Source organism: Macaca nemestrina, chromosome 18 (assembly GCF_043159975.1).
Source record: "Macaca nemestrina isolate mMacNem1 chromosome 18, mMacNem.hap1, whole genome shotgun sequence".
Lineage (NCBI taxonomy): Eukaryota > Metazoa > Chordata > Mammalia > Primates > Cercopithecidae > Macaca > Macaca nemestrina.
Genome location: NC_092142.1, coordinates 77,401,451 through 77,421,160, shown reverse-complemented (window position 1 = coordinate 77,421,160; position 19,710 = coordinate 77,401,451). Strand labels below are relative to the sequence as shown.

Below are 19,710 nucleotides of genomic sequence, written 5' to 3'. Positions count from 1 at the left end.
CAAAGGCACCTACTGCACTGGACAACAGCGGGGGTCTTGTTGGCCAGGCATGCTGACTCATGACTGTAATCCTAGCACTTTGGGAGGCCAAGGTGGGTGGATCACCTGAGGTCAGGAGTTCGAGACCAGCCTGGCCAACATAGTGAAACCCCATCTCTACTAAAAATACAGAAATTAGCCAGATGTGGTGGCAGGTGCCTATAATCCCAGCTACCTGGGAGGCTGAGGCAGGAGAATTGCTTGAATCCGGGAGGAGGAAATTGCAGTAAGTCAAGATTGTGCCACTACACTCCAGCCTCGGCGACAAAGCAAGACTCCGTCACACACATACATAGATACATACATACATACATAGATACATACATAGATACGTACATAGATACATACATACATAGATACATACATACATACACACATACATACACACATACACACATACATACATACATACATACATACATAAAAATAAAAGAGTGGGGTCTTGCTTCCCCATGAGTATGAAATCGTAGAGGGCAGGAAGCATGGTTAGTTATTTCTGGTTATCTCCAAAGTCAAAAACATAAAGATCTTGAGGGGGAAAAGGTACATGAGAATCCAAAGTGATTTTAAACAAACAACAGTACATCAGGTGCGGCAAAGATGTACTATGCCCCACTTCTTCCTGGGCACATGGTTACGCTCTATTTCCCAGCCTCCTGGAGTTCACAGATTTGTGACACTCCCAGGCCTCATCCTTAAAATGCTCCACCCATGGTCCTGCAAATTGCTACTTCTTCCACCAGCTTCATGCAGACAACAGCAGGGCAGCCCTGGAAGCCATGTGTGTAAGATGGCTGAGCCACAAGATGAAAAGAGCTTGAGTCCCTGGGTCACCACTTGGAAGAGAACAGCCTAATTGGCAAGAAACATTTTGGATCTTATATAAACAAGAAATAAACTTCTACTATGTTTGAGCCACAGGGCACGGGTGTGCTTATTTGTTACAGCAGCTAGCATCAGCTTTAATAATATACCAACTTAAAATGTAGACCTCTTAGCATCCCTGAGCATTTCAGTCACATCTTATTGGCTCTATCTAATCCCAGATTACAGGTATCTGTTTGTTTTAGATTTGTTTAGGAAATAACCGAAGGATCACCTCTAGGAGTCACCTGGCCCTATGGCTGGCTAGGGAAACAGGGAAAACATGCCTGATAACATTTCTGTAAACTGAGGATAAAAACACAACCCATGGCCCAGCCTGGGCATCCATGGTGTAAGCAGAATCCATAGGCTATTCCCCACCATCTGCAAGGTACTCAGACATGTCCTGGCAGCCTGCTATGCTTTTCGAGTTTGTTTTTATAACATCTATTAACTAGACCCCTTTTATCCAAAAGCCCTTCTGCATACCCCATGACATGCTTCCAGGGAATGTCTAGTCTAAAACTGAATGGGTAATTTATAACAGCATCATCACCCTGCACTGTGGAGCCTGTCATCTCTGTTTCAGAACACCGGTCTCCCTTCTGCTCACTTTCTGTTTGCCTTCAGCCCTTCTCCAAGTGATATTGTGAAGAGATGCCTTTTGTGGCTTAAAAGTTTGGCTTTGTAACTTATACTCAGCTATATTTTCCTCGCTCTGTTCCTAGATGGAAAACAAATTGCATGAGGGAAATGTCTTCATAGTACCAGTTCTTAAATATTTTACAGGCAGGTATCTTTGTGGGTGGTTTAGAGGCTCAATTATGTTTCTCAGGAGAGGGAATAAACATCCCTGATGGTTTCCATAATAAACCTGTGGTGACTCCCTGCAACTTAAAACCTGAGGTATTACCATCTCCCTCTGAAACCTGTGACTCAATGGCATTTGAGTATTTGAAAACAAGTAAGGACAGCAAGGCTGAACAAGGGTTACAACAAAATCAATCTATCCATCCATCTATCAATCAAGAGACTCAAAAAAGATAGCCAGGTCAAGTAATTCAGAACTATCGGTGTAAGACATCATCATACCAAAAGTTTCGTTCTTGAATATACTTTTGGGGTAGAGGGGGTCACAGGTTAAAAAGGGAAACCTTTTAAAACGTTAGCTTCCCCAAAAGAAAGACCCACAGAAGATGTGTTATTATAATACAGAATTACACTGCATAGTGTTGCTGAAATCAGAATACAGAATGTTGCTGTATCCCACTCCAACTCATTTGATCCAACGACAATTCTTTGGAGTAAGTACTATCATCCCTCCTTTGCAGATGGAAAACTGAGGCTCAAACAGGTACAGGAACTAGGTCCAGGACCCAGTTAGTATAAACCAGACATGGGATTTGTACTAGGTCTTTATTCCAAGTCATGTGCTTTTTCCACTTACCCTAGTGCTCCCTGTAAGTACCAAGCTACAAGAAGGGAAGGCCTGAAATCTCTTCTAAGAGGGCCAACAATGTACCATGAGATGACCCTTCCAAGAACTGCATTCCTTGGGATGGGTGGAAGCAAAAGGATGGATCTGGAAACTCAGTGCAAACTCTGATAGGTGGTGTTCCTCTGTGCATTTCTCCTTTTTGCCATTGCAATCATACGTGGCGTTAAGGTGACAAGGTAGTGGGTATGAGGAGCCAGCAGGCTGCATAGGAAGAGCCTCACAGTCTGGAGTCCAGTGTTCTGCTCACCAAGAAGCTAAAAAAAAAAAAGGCAGCCTAGAACAGCATTCTAAGCTAACAAAGTGCATCAGGTTTCTAGAAAAGAGAGGCTGAGCAGAGAACTGGCAGAAAGCCACAGAATAATAAAAGTAGTGAAGATCCGGTGGAAAAGTAATTCCTGAACTCCCAGAGGCCATGAACATTCCCAGAGGGCAATGAGGACACTCCGAAAGGTCAGTTTTGATTGGTGGCTTGCACAAGAGCAGAGATAGTTTTGAGTTTTGTTAAACAGTAAGGAAAGTAGACCAACAGAATCCCTCCATCCCCAAGATTGTCCATGTGTAAACAGATGTCAGAAACACACAAAAAGACAATGAAGTGAGAAAGGTGGAAAGATGCCAGGGTGATCAGTACCACTGGGTTTGGCGTCATTTTAGATCCAGGAAGACAGGGCACCTAAAATCTTCCCCTATGCTTCATAGCATTGTATGAAGTATGGTTTCCAAACTCTAAGAAAGGAAGAAAAAAAAGTTTCAGTGCTAGAATGTCTATTTCAAGCTTTTATCAGCACTAATTTCAGTCCCCTTTTTCCTTATAATTCTGAACAGAGGGAAAACAGACATTAATTAAGCAAAGCTTTATCTCTTTCTACTCTAATGAAAGCCAAGTTACAGTTATATTTTTCCCAAGATTTTTCTCCACTTAATGAAGACATTATCCCCAAGTTTTCAAAGTCATTTTACAAAAGAGCATTCAAGAGACATTAAAGTCAGTTTAAACTAAAAAGTCTTTTTGAAGTCAATAAACAATAAAAGAACAATGAAAAGAGGTCCTTTGATCCTGCCTTAGTCTACAGTCTTCTGTTTTAATCTACTAGATGAGTAAGTGTCGTATTCAGATATTCCTCACCTCTAGAATATAGTAATACTGCTTGAATTGATCGTTTTCTAATTCTCTCCTTAAAATATGTGTATATATGTGTATGTGTGTATACATGTATATATAGACTATGTGTGTATATGGGTATATATATCATATATACACATACATGCATATCTAATTAACATGGATGGTGATCAGTATAAAGTCCTCTGCTAGAAAGGGGAAAAGTTTTAAATTTACTTCCAACCTACCTCTTTGAAATTTTTTTTTTTTTAAAGAAAGAAAATGGAATCTTTGGCTTTGAAATTCATGACAAGATCAAAGACTATAATGCACATAGATTTTTCAAAGTATACATTATTAATAACACAGGCAAACACATAACTAATCAATCGCATGGACAAGAGATAAGGTACGTTTGTATCCCTGCAGCTCTGTGAATAACACCATGCACGGTAGGGATTGGCATCCCTCTTCAAGATCTGTTTACTTTACCTGGGTATTACATACAACCCAATTATTTCCTGTCCATGCTACAATGGTGAAACTGTGTGATACAGATGGAAGAAAAAAATTTTTTTTTTTTTTGAGATGGAGTCTCGCTCTGTTGCCCAGGCTGGAGTGCAGAGGTGAGTTATTGGCTCACTGCAACCTCTGCCTCTCGGGTTTAAGTGATTCTCCTGTCTCAGCCTCCTGAGTAGCTGGGATTATAGGCTCCCACCGCCAAGCCCGGCTAATTTTTCTATTTATAGTAGATACAGAGTTTATAGTAGAGACAGGGTTTCACCATGTTGACCAGGCTAGTCTCAAACTCCTGCCTCAAGTGATCCACCCACCTCGGCCTCCCAAAGTGCTGGGATTACAGGCATGAGCCATCACACCCAGCTGGAATATTTAAAAAAGAACAACAATAGCTTAATATGCCACATGTGTCAAAATGTATCTCCTTATGTGTTAGCCTCTTTTGGCTGAGATGAAATTCACATAACATAAATTATTACAAAGTGTACAATTTCGTGTCATTTAGTACATTCACAGTGTTGTAGAGCTATCACCTCTATCTAGTTCCAAAACATTTTCACCACCCCAAAGGAAACTTGTACCCAATGGTCCAGCGAGCGCAGTGGCTTGTGGCTCATGCCTGTAATCCCAGCACTTTGGGAGGCCAAGGTGGGTGGATCACAAGGTCAGGAGATCGAGACCACCCTGGCTAACACGGTGAAACCACGTCTCTACCAAAAATACAAAAAATTAGTTGAGCGTGGTGGCGGGCACCTATAGTCCCAGCTACTCGGAAGGCTGAGGCAGGAGAATGGCAGGAATCCAGGACGTGGAGTTTTCAGTGAGCTGAGATCACGCCATGGTACTCCAGCCTGGGCAACAGAGCGAGACTCCATCTCAAAAAAGAAAAAAGAAAAGAAAAAGAAAAAAGAAACTTGTACCCATTAACAGTCATTCCCTACTCCCCTTACCCCCGTCACCCCCGAAACCACCAATGTTTCTGTATTCTGTCTTTATGAATTTGTCTACTCTGCATATTTTATATAAATGGAATATCATATGTGACCTCTTGTGTCTAATGTGTTAGCCTCTTTTAATTTAAAAGTAAGTCAAGCCCAACAGAACACAATTCAGACTCTAAAGATCAGTTATTCAGAAAAATTCATGAAATACAGAATACATTTTAAAAAATAAGTTGATTCCACTACTGGTGCCCTCTAACGATGGGTATTACTTACCTGGACAATTAAAAGGAAATATGCTAAATTTACATACCAAGGAGCATTCACAAGGGAGTAAGTTACTAAAACAGGTTTTATAGGTGGAAAGTATGAACATGTTCCTGAAAAGCATGTTAAATTCAGAGATGATGTGTCCATGTGAGTTACTAGTGAAAAGATATCATTCAGGGATATTGCCCAAAATTTTAACTTGTGGTCATGTGATAAAAACAGACAGTTCTTTAACAAACTCTCCCCCAGGCTGGGTGTGGTGGCTCACGCCTGTAATCCCAGCACTTTGGGAGGCTGAGGCGGGTGGATCACTTGAGTTCAGGAGTTCGAGAGTGGCCTGGGCAACACAGCAAGACCCCATCTCTTAAAAAAAGAAAACAGCAAAAGACAAATCCTCCCTCAGGGCCACGTTCAGAAATGGTAAAGAAGGCTGAATGGTTTTAAGTCTAAATCAGTACAATTTCCAACTGGGATTATTTATCTGCCTTAGAAATAGGAATTATTATAATTCTATGATATGATTTGTCTGTGTCCCCACCCAAATCTCATCTTGAATTGCAGTTCCGATAATTCCCATGTGTCATGGTAGGGACCCAGAGGGAGGTAACTGAGTCACAGCCATGGGATCTGCCTGTGCTGTTCCCTTGATAGTGAGTAAGTCACACGAGATCTGATGGTTTCATAAAGGGCAGTTCCCCTGGACATGCTTTCTTGCCTGCTGCCATGTAAGATGTGCCTTTGCTCCTCCTTTGCCTTCTGCCATGATTTTGAGTCCTCCCCAGCCAGGTGGAATGACTGAGTTCAGTAAACTGCTTTCTCTTTATAAGTTACCCAGTCTTGGGTATTTCTTCATAGCAGTATGAAAATGGAGTAATACGTTTTGTTTCTTCTTTCTCTGATTTTCCTTACTGAGGGTCTAACATGTCTAGATCAGAGAGTTGCAGTGGCCCTTTCTTCAAAAAGGAGACTGAATTCCCTTCAGGAATGAAGCCTCCCAGGAAGAATTGTTGCAGGGTTGGCGGCCACATAAGAAATAAGGCAGCAGCTCTGGATTTACAGAGGGGGAAATGCAGACAGATCTGCCTTCAAATCCTGACTTGCTTCTGACATAGCCTCTAACCTGCACCTTTACCTTCTAGAAAACAGGGATCCCTTGAAGGATCGCCATGAAGATTCAAGGAAACATGACACACGGCAAACATCCAATAAATCCTAGTAGTTTGTGATACTAATTGTATTCAGTCAACTGGTCAAGGTGCTTTCTGCGGACTACCGGAAACTGAGCATTAACTTTTGGCCAGGCTCTCCATTATCTCCATTATGCCTCTCTACCTCTGTGCCTCCTTCCCTCTCTTCCTCCTTCTCTCTCTTCTTTCCTTCCTCCCTTCCCCTCTCTCCTCTTTCCTTCTTTTTTCTTTTTGCCTCCCTCCATCTCCCTATCATCCTCCATCTCCCTCCGTCTCTCCCTCTCTTCCTTCCATCCTTCCCTTCCATTTTGTTTAGTATTAGACAACCCAGAGCATCCCTTGTCCACAATACTAAGCAACAAGCCTTAGGTCTCAGTATTCCTCATGCCACATCTCTCTGAGATGAACAGGTCAGAGCCCTTCCCACGTCCTGACCGGTTGTCACCGGTGTCGCTGTGCTCTGATCAGCTTCATCTACTCTTCAACAGACCACTGCCTTGCCTGTACTAGGTCCTGATCTCCAGATCAACCTAAGATTTCTGTTCCCTTGGAGAAAGATGCCCTTAATGGAATGGCAGCTCCACCAGCAGTACAAACTGAACATCCTCATCCTGAGCCCCAAAGGTCCATACTAGAAAATTAGGGAAGTTTCGCTCACCCTCTTAAATTACCAGGTGATCATTTGCAAACAGGACTCCCTCATAAAACACTTCTTTAAACCCTTTACTTGATCATAAACCCTAACCTAAGACACATAAGCCCTGGGGTGAAGTAAGCATTAGAATTACCCAAGTTTTGTCGAGCAGAGTGAGAGCCAGATGACAGAGTTTCAGCCAACAGATTCTAACAGTCACAGAATCAAAAAATATTTACTGAGAACCTACTATGTGCCAGATTCGTAAGATGTGTCAGTGTAAATGATCTCATTATCTCATCTCATTTTTCTCTACTAGGCATCCTGGTAGACTATCCTACTCAAAACAATACAAATGACCAGTTACATGTTTATCAATAATGACAGCTACTCAGCACCTGTGAACAATGCTGGATAGCCGCTGCTTCTGTGAATTTGAAGTAAAATTTTGCTGCAATGCATGGAAACATCTCCAGTCTATATAAATTACCAGTTGGACACCCTGGGTTTAAAGGGTTATCCTTTTTAACCAGGCTGGCAATTCATTAAGCATCAGATAAGAATTTCTTCGATTGCTTTTTACTACGGATGGACACTGCTTACCTATACCTGCAAGGGCGCCTCCAACACGCTCAATTCACCTAAAATAACCCTGCATTCAGAAAAATGCCAAGCTCAAGTGTGTAATTCCTCAGTGCTGCCTATTTATTTTCTTTCGTGTTTTCACTCTGGCACACCAACCCCAGATCTGCTACAGTGACACAGAATTGCAGTGGGATACGGATCTAACATGAAGCAAAGACCTCCCCCCGCCTCAGCAAAGGCAAATAAAACAAAAGTTCAACAAGCCTCAAAGCCAGTGTGCATAAATGTCACTGCTTCTGCAAAGAGGACAGATCAGAGGACATGTATGAAATCACAGTCCTCCCAGGGTAGTGGGAAAAGGTTACTGTAGTGTGTTCTAAAGGGGGAACAGGGTACCCAAGGAAAACAGCAAGGACAGGGCAAGACCCAGGAAAGCAACAAAAATTTGGATGTTGTCTGTGTGGCTGCCCCAGTGCCCGCTGCCTCGTTTCTCAGAGCTAATCAAGGGAAACGTAACTAGTCCAGGCGGCAGGACGAGTTTACAACAACTGACAGTAACTATAACATACGCCAGTTTGTATTAAGATGTTATTGCACCTTTCCAGTTCTAATCACCAATTATGACTCTATTACTCCTACTTGGCAGTTCATCTGCTCCTGCCTCCGCTAAGGGCGACTTGGAGACGGACCTCTGATCTCCCAGTTCCACTTCAGTGAGCACTCAGCACGGCGGCTGTCATTTGCAGACACTGAAGAGGTAAGGCATTGCTTTTGCTCAGATAACTGTACCTGACCTTACAACAATTTACTAAGGAAATACCTGCTTAATAGCAGTGTGAGTGCAGTTTCCTTTATGCTGGCAACAGCGCTGCAAATTAGCGACAACAGGATAAATCTATGGCCGGCTCACTAGACACTTCATTAAATCACTGTTCTCTTGCCTTGTAGAGCGCTAATAGAATCACAGCCCTCGTTAGCTACTGAATAAAAGATCAATCACAGACTTTGAAAGCTCCTGCTACCAGCTTCCAGAGGAAACAAGGAAAAAAAAAAAAAAAAAGAGTGTGAGCGAGAGAGAGAGAGATATTTAGGATCATCGCTGAGATTCTGAATAGCCTCGCTGCAAGTTGCTTAAATTACCTTTTCCACAACTGACTCCAACTGTAATACTCAGAGGAACTTGTTAAGCCTGCCTTCAAGAGCAGCACTCTAATATATGACTGCTAGACCCTGGTCAAAAGTTCATAATGTGCATATGTAAAAAGGTACTAAATTGCCTGAGGGCTAAAACCAGAGGAGTTTAATTGTAGCAAAATGCTGAAAATGGTCTGTTGAGGGTCCTTCTATTGGGATACTGCTGGCTCTGGCTGATTGAAGTACAGAACATAAAAGTCTTACAACAATATTTCCTTAAATGCTGGGGAAACTGCCAGCAGTTGGTATTGCATGAATGTTGTGGTTAAAGAAAAACATTTTCCTCCCCTAAAATAAATAGAGTATTAAAAACTGCTCCAGCCCATAATTCTAAAGCATGACGGGAAAAGGGAGGGCTCGATGATCATAAATAAGGTATAATTCATAGGGCATGTCCAATCGACTTGCTGTGTATTTTTACATGGGGCACATTGAAGGTATTCAGGCATGACCTGTGAGGGTTCTTGAGCTGTGCATGGCTGTGATTGTGAAAACAGCTTTGCACTGAAATAACAGCAGCTCCTGGCTGCCTTACCTGTCACTGGGTTAGACATACACACACGGGGACCCTTGCAAAAGATCTGTTTGACTTGTCTTTATTTCTTTCATAAAACAAGATCAGGAGTCCCACCTATGCACACATTCTACTTATTTGGCTGGGTTTCCCATGCCCAGAATTCTTTACCATCTGTAAATAAACTCTTTTCCTCTTCTATTTTTTTTTTTTTTCTCCCTTTCCTTTCTGGCCTTACTGATGAGTTCCTCATTTGGATAATGGACAGTGCAAGAGCAGCGGATGGTGACTCAGAATGCTGGGAGGGCCTATGTCTAACACAGGGTGCCCAGGAGGAGCTAGAATTGGACAGGTGGGCTCTCTGATTTAAAATAAGTACATGAGAAAGTTAAGGCCGGCAGTCATGGATAGTGAAATCTGTATCCACACGTCACTTTAATCAAGTTAAAAAAAGTATCAAACATGGAATTCTGCACTTTTGTCGTGGCACCAAGCTTCCAAAGCAACACAGTAATAGACGTACACTTTAACAACCACCAACACCGCGTCAGATGTCCACTCCTCAAGTATGAAACTTGTACAGTAGCGTGGCTTCTATCTGTGGCAAGAACTTAGTAATCAAGATTAGTGACACCCCTGTCCCTAGTGACATCTGGAGGGCCCATTTCTTCAGCATTATTCTCCACAGAAAACACTTTCAAACTCACAGTGAGATGCAAGTGATGTGTCCTCACGTGATAGAACAAATCACTCAACTGAAACAGAGCATTCGTTTAGTATTTACGGTCATGAGGATTGCGTCAAGATCATTCCATCTTGTGGACCCCATCCTTGCTATGCCACATGGATCGAATGTCATGTTTAAAAAGTGGTCAAGTCTACTCTTTAGTTCTTCAAAATCAAGGACACAGCAGGCCACTGGACATGTCTGCCACAGGCCGCATCAGTTCTCTCTTTTCTAAGCTCCAAGTCTGAGTCATTCAGGCCAACGTTCTGCAAAACAAACGGGCAGCTATGGAACAGCTAGTACGGTGTTGGTATCTGTCGTATTCAGGGTTGGAGAAATCTGCGCACTGGAAGCTTGAGTATTCAGGGAGGAAAGGAGAGAAAAAGACATAGAGTAGACCGAAGATAGGTTATTAAACTGAAAACAACTAAGGAAAGTATCAGCCAGGCAGGGTACCTATAATCTCAGCACTTTGCAAGGCCAAGGAGAGGTCAGGAGTTCGAGACCAGCCTGGCCAACGTGGTGAAACCCCGTCTCTACAAAAAATACAAAAAATAGCTGGGTGTGGTGGTGCATGCCTGTAAAACCAGCTATTTGGGAGGCTGAGGCACAAGAATCTCTTGAATCTGGGGGACACAGGTTGCAGTGAGCCCAGATAACACCACTGCACTCCAGCCTAGGCAAAAGAGAGAGACTCTGTGGGATGGGGAAGGGAGGGGAGGGGAGGGGAAGGCATAGTGGAGTCCAGGTACAGTGGCTCATGCCTGTAATCCCAGCACTTCGGGAGGCCGAGGTGGGCGGACTGCCTGAGCCCAGGAGTTCAAGACCAGCCTGAGCAACATGGTGAAAACCCATCTCTATAATAAATACAAAAAAATTAGCTGGGCATGCTGGCATGTGCCTGTAGTCCTAACTACCCAGGAGGCTGAGATGGGAGGATCACCTGAGCCAGAGTGGTTAAGACTGCAGTGAGCCATGACTGCACCACTGCACTCCAGCCTGGGTGACAGAGTAAGACTCTATCTCAAAAAGAATTAAAATAAAATAAAATATAGTCTAACAAATTTTCATTTCCAGCATCAAATAGGCCTTCAGGCTGAATGTAAATGCAAACATGTCACTGGTATTATTTTTAAATACTTAACTGCATTTAAACCAGAAGAGGATTTCCAAGAATATCCATTGGCAAACATCAGCAATCTGTAATAATGGCACACGCAAGCGCAGAAAGTAAATTTTGCTTCATAAAAAGCCATTGATGCCTGATCGCTTACAATTAAGCCATATACCACAAATATTCATGTGCACAGAGTTTAAGGAAAACATGAAACAAAGCAAGAATATGCAAAATGGCAGATACCACATGACCTTGATGGTTAGAGAAGGAAAACAACAGAAGGAAGAGGAAAAGCTGCTTCTCCTGATGAAAGATGAAATCACGCTCCACTTGTAGGCCACTTGGAAATATCCAGTTACTTATGCAAGAAAAGGGCATTTATTAAAAATGCTGGGGATACCATGTCTGCTAAAATATAAAACAGGCGGCTGGGCGCGGTGGCTCACGCCTGTAATCCCAGCATTATGGAAGGCCAAGGTGGAGAGATCACGAGGTCAGGAGATCGAGAACATCCTGGCTGACACGGTGAAACCCCCGTCTCTACTAAAAATACAAAAAAATTAGCCGGGTGTGGTGGCGGGTGCCTGTAGTCCCAGCTACTCAAGAGGCTGAGGCAGGAGAATGGCATGAACCTGTGAGGAAGAGCTTGCAGTGAGCTGAGATCACACCTCTGCACTCCAGCCTGGGTGACAGAGCAAGACTCCACCTCAAAAAAACAAAAAACAAAAAACACATAAAATAGGCTAATTTCTTGGTGCCTGGTGAAAAGGGCATTACACCACTCTCTTTCAGTGTGAACTTACAACAATCTCTTAACCTTTCAGGGTTCGGCTTCTTAATCTCTAAATTAATAGCTTTGGCCTCGATAACCTCTAAGGTTATAGGAAACTATGGGCACCTGAGAAGGCTAAAGGAAGCTTCATTTAATCTTTCCACGCAAGGCCCTTGCGGATCAGTTCTTCCAAAGTCATCTGCTGGCTTCCATTTAGATACTGTAATCCATTAGTTTACTAACAGAATGCCTCTAGGTTGTAATTAATAGAACCAACTAGCCTGGGACAACTTCAAGTAGTCATGTAAGGGAAGTAAATTAAATGCTGAGGTGACACAGACAATGAATATTGTTGGAAATGAAAGATTTTTTTTTTCCCTCACCGGCCAAATAAGAATATACTAATCATCCCACAGCCTCCTGTCCCCTTTCCCAACCCCTACGTGCTAATTCCACCCCCAACACTACACAGATAAAACATGGCGCCACCTATTAGCAGCCACTAGTATTTGTACGCATTTACACATATACTTCTTCTGTGTATGTATACACACATAAACAGACACATATTTTTAAATGTCAGATTGTCTTCCCTAATATTAATGCTAAAAAATTAATTTATATTTTTATTTTTATATGCTGTAAAATAAATTAAAATGACTACATATGTTGTAAATATGAGATAAGAAAATAAATAAACGTTTAAGAAAAACAATAGTATACCAATGGCCTGGCATGATGGCTTGTATCTGTAATCCCAGCACTTTGCGAGACTGAGGTGGGAAGATGGCTTGAGCACAGGAGTTCCAGACCAGCCTGGGCAAGATAGGGAGACCTTGTCTCTACAGAAATTCAAAAACATTTAGCAGAGCATGGTGGCATTGCCTACAGTCCAAGCTACTTGGGAGGCTAAGGCAGGAGGACTGCTTGAGTCCAGGAGGTCAAGACTGCAGTGAGCTGTGATCACGCTGCTGAACTCTAGCCTGGATAACAGAGCGAGACTCTGTCTCAAAAAAAAAAAAAAAAAAAAAAAAAAAAAAAAAAAAAAAAGCTATACCAATGAAACAATTAATTGGCAGGGAATAGAAGAGGGCAGAATATATAATAAAACAATCTGTAGGGTAAGTTCGGCAAAATCACGGAACACGCCTTCGTATCTGAAGGATTTCTCTTCTAGAAACAAGGGGATTCGAACTCCAGCATGAGACGTCAGACAAGTTACTAAGCCCAGGGAAAGCTGCTAAGTCCATGTTCTTTTTTTTTTTTTTTTTTTTTTTTTTACTTTTTTTAAATTTTAATTTTAATTTTTACTTTTATTTTGGCGAGACCGAGTCTCGCTCTGTTACCCAGGCTGGAGTACAGTGGCGCCATCTTGCCTCAGTGCAACCTCCACCTCCCGGGTTCAAGCGATTCTCCTGCCTCAGCCTCCCGATAGCTGGGATTACAAGCACCCACCACTACGCTCAGATAATTTTTGTATTTTTAGTAGAGATGAAGTTTCACCATGTTGGCCAGGCTGGTCTCGAACTCCTGACCTCAGGTGATTCACCTGCCTCAGCCTCCCAAAGTGCTGGGATTACAGGCATGAGCCACTGCATCTAGCCAGTTCATGTTATTTTCGTGTGTGTCCTCTGTGGCCCCCACACACGTTGTAAATGCAGAGTCTTATAAAAATGGCTATTAAGATTTCCCCAAAGAAAGCTCAGCATTTGGGGGAAAAAAAATTGGTGAATGAAAAAAAAAAGTTTTTCGATTTCCACCTACCAACTGATAAAATTCACCTGTGCTTTCTCAGGACGTATGTGCAAGACACGAAGCAATACCTGCGTGGTGCAGCTCTTTATCCAAAGACCTGTAGTTAGTCATTACTGTGACGGAATCAAGAGAACAAGTAGCAAATATGAACTGAATGAAAAGACTTTTTTCCGCTTTATTTAAAGTTGTGCGATGGCATATTTGCAGGACAGCTTTTGCTACCTCGGGATAATCCTGTTTCAGAAGAACTGTTATCTGAGATCCGAGGAAGGTTCCTGAAAGGTCTATTGACGAAGACAACAGAAACAAAACCAGAAAGGGTGCAGACACAGACACGATCACAGAGAACGTTACCATTCGGTCTGAACTGCACAGCAGATTCAAATCGTAGGGTGGGCACATACTGTGTGACATTTCAACATCAAATAAACCAGCCTGCCAGTAGCATCGTTTAAGTTAGCAAAAATGCTGCCAGCCCACAAGGGGATGTGTATCTTCCCTCTTCAAGCAATGCAAGTAACTCTTTTTAAGGGCGATCAGTCAACGCCATGTGCACTAATTCGATAGTTCCGTCATCAGATGCATCGCAAATTTCATTACGTATTTTAAATCATGTTAACATGGTTTGTTAATGTTGGTATTCACTAAAAGGCCACAGCTCTTTAAATAATGAATGGGCATGATAATTTTTACACATGTTATGAAAGTGACACATGTGGCTATTCTACCTATTCTCTTAGAATCTGTCTTACATCCTTAGCTAAGGGTCATCAACAAAAAGATATATCAGGATGTTTCAGAGACGCAACCGACTCACAATTTTTTAAATTATTTATAAAAATAAACTACGTACCCATCAGAAGAAAAAAATACTTCAAATTACGTTAAACTATTGTTCTATGTTAGCTCTATCAGGTATCCCTGGGACAAGAATTTAATGCTACTGATTAAGAAAGCAAACCAAAAAAAGACACAACATTTTCTTAAGTGCTAAATTAAACTTAAATATCAAATAGTTTCTATTACTTTTTTGTTTATGCACACATGCATAAACAAAATTAATTTTTTTAAAAAAGGCTGTTTCTACTGCTACTTGTGCAACATGAGGACTATTTTTTTCTCTTGCCTCCCAGCCTCCAACACTATTCACAGACACTCGTGACATTTCTAAATGGTCAACTCTTCCAGCCTCTCTTTTGGTGTCTATATTAAAAATGTCTCCCTCTTCCCAACTCACTGTTTTGCTGCTATAAAAACAACCTCTGAAGCTCAGACACAACCGGGGGCCAACAGAGGCTGTGTGTGGCAGGGATTTAGAGCTTGGGCACTTCAGTCAGTTGGAAGGGGCCTGAATCCCACTCCACCACCTTTAGTTACATAGCCTTGTGCACATCACTGATTGCCTCTAAATTCCTTTGGTAGTAACAGGGAACGCTGCTCTCAAAGAATCAGCATGAGAAACAGATAAGGTACATAGCATAGGTCCTGGCCTATAGCCACTGCCAGCCTCAGCATATTCCGTCTCCCTTAAGTGCACAGATTAAAATAATGTTAACACAAATGCTAGTTTAAAAAATGTAAAAATAAATGTTAGTTTTTTTAATCTCATCATCACTGTTCACTTTTGTCATCATCAACTTTAACATGAGGTCCTTGGTGGCCTTTTTTTTTTTTTTAACCTTCACCTCCCCAAGGCATCATTACAAATTCATGTTCATTACTTGAGCCTTTGCTATAATACTGAATTTGTCTTGACATAAATTTTGAAATTTTGTCATTTTGTTTTGCATTAATTTTTTTTGTTTTGCTTCTTTGTTTTTTGAGAGAGTCTTGCTCTATAACCCAGGCTGGAGTGCAGTGGCGCAATCTCGGCTCACGGCAGCCTCCTACTCCTGGGTTCAAGCAATTCTCATGCCTCAGCATCCCGAGTAGCTGGGACTACAGGCACACACCACCACACCCAGCTCATTTTTGTGTTTTTAGCAGAGATGGCATTTCACCATTTTGGGCAGGCTGGTCTCAAACTTCTGAACTCTGGTGATCCATCCATCTCGGCCTCCCAAAGTACTGGGATGACAGGTGTGAGCCACCACGCCCAGACTCTATTTTTTTAAATATTAGATTAAAATATCATTTATCTTCATTACTGAGCTTTTTAGCACCCCCGTAAGTTTGTCCATAGTCCTTATCCCAGCCCAGCCACAGCTGCAAAGGGAACCTAAAATTCTCTAATTTGTGTCAACACGTTTGCCTCCGACACATCATCCAAGTCTCAGTAAAGACATCATCTCTGTTCTGCAACTTTATCTGACTCCTCTTGTATCTACCCTCAAGACAGAAAAGTCACACATCCCAGTGCTGCTCATCTCACCTCCCTTTCCCATTCTCCCCATCTGCGTCCTCCTAAGGTAGGCACCCATACATCCAGAACACCTAGATCGTTTTTGCATTTGCTACGCCTAAAGTCAGTGCCTGACACGTGGGGCACTCAATGAACGTTTATCAGAGGGGAGCAGATCAAACAGTATTGGGGCAGTGACTGTCAAAGGCCAGACTGTGATCTAGTGGGGTGGTGAAACCAACAGTGGATATTGAAACTGGGCCATTATTGGCACATGCACAAACAAAAACAAACAAACAAAAAAAAACACAGCTGGGCACAGTGGCTCAAGCCTGTAATCCCAGCACTTTGGGAAGCCGAGGAGGATGGATCCTCTGAGGTTGGGAGTTCGAGACCAGCATGACCAACAATCTCTGCTAAAAATACAAAAAAAAAAAAAAAAAATAGCTGGGCGTGGTGGCACATGCCTGTAATCCCAGCTACACAGGACACTAAGGCAGAAGAATCACTTGATCCTGGAAGGTGGAGGTTGGGGTCTGCCGAGATCGCACCACTGTACTCCAGCCTGGGCAACAAGAATGAAATTCCATCTCAAAAACAACAACAACAACAAAAAACACAACCAAGGAAAAAAAAACAGCAGAGGACACTGCTCATAGGCAAAAGTATCATTTTGTAAAACTTTTATTTCAGACAAATACACGCACATGCCTATAATACACACACACATACACATACACACACACACACGAATATACATAAGTATAAATGCATTGGGTTGCAACAGAAAAAACTTAGGTAGTGGTCCAAAAAAGTTTGAGAGATGCTGTTTTAGAGCAACATACAACACCTTGATCTGTCTATCAGAAACTGTCCTGCCACAGCCTACAGAAATCAAGGCTTCCAAAGTCATCCAAAACATTGAAAGTCTGGGAAACAATGAGATTAGCAGTATGCCCAGAGACCAATCCTCAAGAAATAAGAAACTCTAGAATACTGGAGGAGGCTTGCTGGGGAATGTCTTGGGTATTAGATAATAAATGCTGATCTTTCATCAAATTAATGGCATATATTTCTCATTGAAATCACTGCATCACAAAAACTCAATGACAACAAAAACCAGATGTGGTGAAATCGAGATCTGCCTAATCTAAAAGTTAGACTTGGTGGGAAAAATTGACGCAAAAGGAAACTCACAATAGAAAAAGCTGTACAACTTGGCATGTACAGAAAACAGATACATGAAATCTTCACTATAAAATAAACATAAAAAATTGTTTTGGTAAAAAGGATTTCAATAAAAGAAGAGCTTAACTATCTTTGCACTGTTTAAAAACTGGATCAAAGTATTTAATTGACTTAATGGAATTCACCCTGTATTACATTTCATGAAAAAAATTGATCAGTGTTGATACAGCACTGATTAAAATGTTTTATTCATAAACAGAGTTAAAAAAAATCTTCAGGATAAAAATAGCAGGGCTGAAGTGGCTGGTTTTATCTCTCCCTACCCTAGACAGATTTTCTAACTGCACAAGCCTGTCTGCACGATATAACTTGAACAAACCCACGTATTGAGTCCTTACTGTCTGCAAGCGTCCATTTGCATTGCTATCGCTAGCTCCTGTTGTCTTCATAAACCATCTTAAATGAACTGAATAAATTTTTTTTTTTTTGAGACGTAGTCTCGCTCATTTGCCCAGGCTGAAGTGCTGTGGCGTGATCCCTGCTCACTGCCACTTCCACCTCTCGGGTTCAAGCAATTCTCCTGCCTCAGCCTCCCAAGCAGCTGGGATTACAGTCACTGCCACCATGCCCAGCTAATTTCTGTATTTTTAGTAGAGACGGGGTCTCACCATATTGGCCAGGCTGTTCTCAAACTCCTGACCTTAGGTGTTAGGTGATCCTCCCACCTCGGCCTCCCAAAGTGCCAGGATTACAGAAATGAGCTACCACACAGGGCTGAGAAATAAATTTTTTTACAAATACACATTTAAGATATAAATAGCTGCAGCCTGGCCAACATGATGAAACGATGAAACCCCATCTTCACAAAAATACAAAAATTAGCCAGGTATGAAGGTGGGTGCCTGTAATCCCAGCTACTCGGGAGGCTGAGAGAGGAGGACCACTTAGGCCGAGAAGGTTGAGGCTCATGAGGCTGCAGTGAGCTGTAATCTTGCCACTGTACTTTAGACTGGGCAACAGAGTAAGACTCCCTCTCTCTCCCTCTCTCTCTCTCTCTATATATATAAATAGCTCACTGGAAAACAATAGCAGTCATAGGGGAAAGGGAATAGTAGAAAAACAGAAAAAGATCGAAAGACATAAGTATGTATTTATTAAGGCCAGGCACAGTGGTTCATGCCTGTAATCCCAGCACTTTGGGAGGCTAAGGTGGGCACATCACATGGAGGTCAGGAGTTCAATACCAGCCTGGTCAACATGGTAAAACCTAGTCTCTACTAAAAACATAAAAATTAGCCAGCTGTGGTAGTGCATGCCTATAGTCCCAGCTACTCAGGAGGCTGAGGCAGAATAGCGTGAACCCAGGAGGCAGAGGTTTCAATGAGTCAAGATCACGCCACTGCACTCCAGCCTGGGCAACAGAGTGAGACTCCATCAAAAAAAAAAAAAAAAAAAAAAAGAGAGAGAGAAATATTTATTAGGTCCTTGATGAACTGTGATTACATGTACACACACATGCATACACACATGAACACAAACATATCTAATTAAAAGATCTGCCATCTGGGCTGCTGGCAGACTGCATTCAATAACTAGCATGTGAATCATATGAGAGTAAAAAAAAAATTGAAAAAAATCTAAAACTGAAGACAGGATGGTTTTCAAATATCCATTTGTTCAAAGGGTGTTGTGCAAACTCTTTTGTTGAGTGTGGACAATTCAGAAATATGTCCAAAGTACAGATCAAGATAAAGTTACTTTTGGCCTGGTATTAAGAGATTCTGTGGGATATGCCTGTACTTCAACATAAATCATTTTATTAATTCAAATTTGACCTGCTTCGAAAAAAGGGATCTAACATGACTTAAAGAAAGAACATGCACGGCGGGCGCGGTGGCTCACACCTGTAATCCCAGCACTTTGGGAGGCCGAGGTGGGCGGATCACGAGGTCAGGAGATCCAGACCATCCTGGCTGACATGGTGAAACCCCGTCTCTACCAAAAATACAAAAAATTAGCCGGGCGCGGTGGCGGGTGCCTGTAGTCCCAGCTACTTGGAAGCTGAGGCAGGAGAATGGCGTGAACCCGGGAGGCGGAGCTTGCAGTGAGCTGAGATCGCGCCACTGCACTCCAGCCTGGGTGACAGAGCAAGACTCCGTCTCAAAAAAAAAAAAAAAGAAAGAAAGAACAGCAGAGAACAAGGTGAATATAATGCATTAGATTCACTAAAAATGGAAACAAGTTCATATGCTAACCATTGCATTAATATGGCCTGAAAAAAGGCAGTGTTGAACTGAGGGTTCCAACGGTACATGATGTTATAATTTCATTATCAAATGGAAGGAATGGTGGCAGTTCCCCAAGGATTTTCCTTAGAATCAAGAATTGAAGAGTATTTCTCACCTGCAGTGGCATGAAGAAGACGAGCATTACGTTTAGTATCTACTATACACCAAAGGTTTG

The 19,710-nt window shown here is 42.1% G+C and overlaps 1 protein-coding gene across 17 annotated transcripts in view; it reads right to left on the bottom strand.

The window, feature by feature from the left end:
- The window catches only part of LOC105491228 (WW domain containing oxidoreductase), a 1,122,875-nt gene that overhangs the window by 741,932 nt on the left and 361,233 nt on the right, over positions 1 to 19,710 (bottom strand). The gene's annotated exons all lie outside the window — the stretch shown is intronic.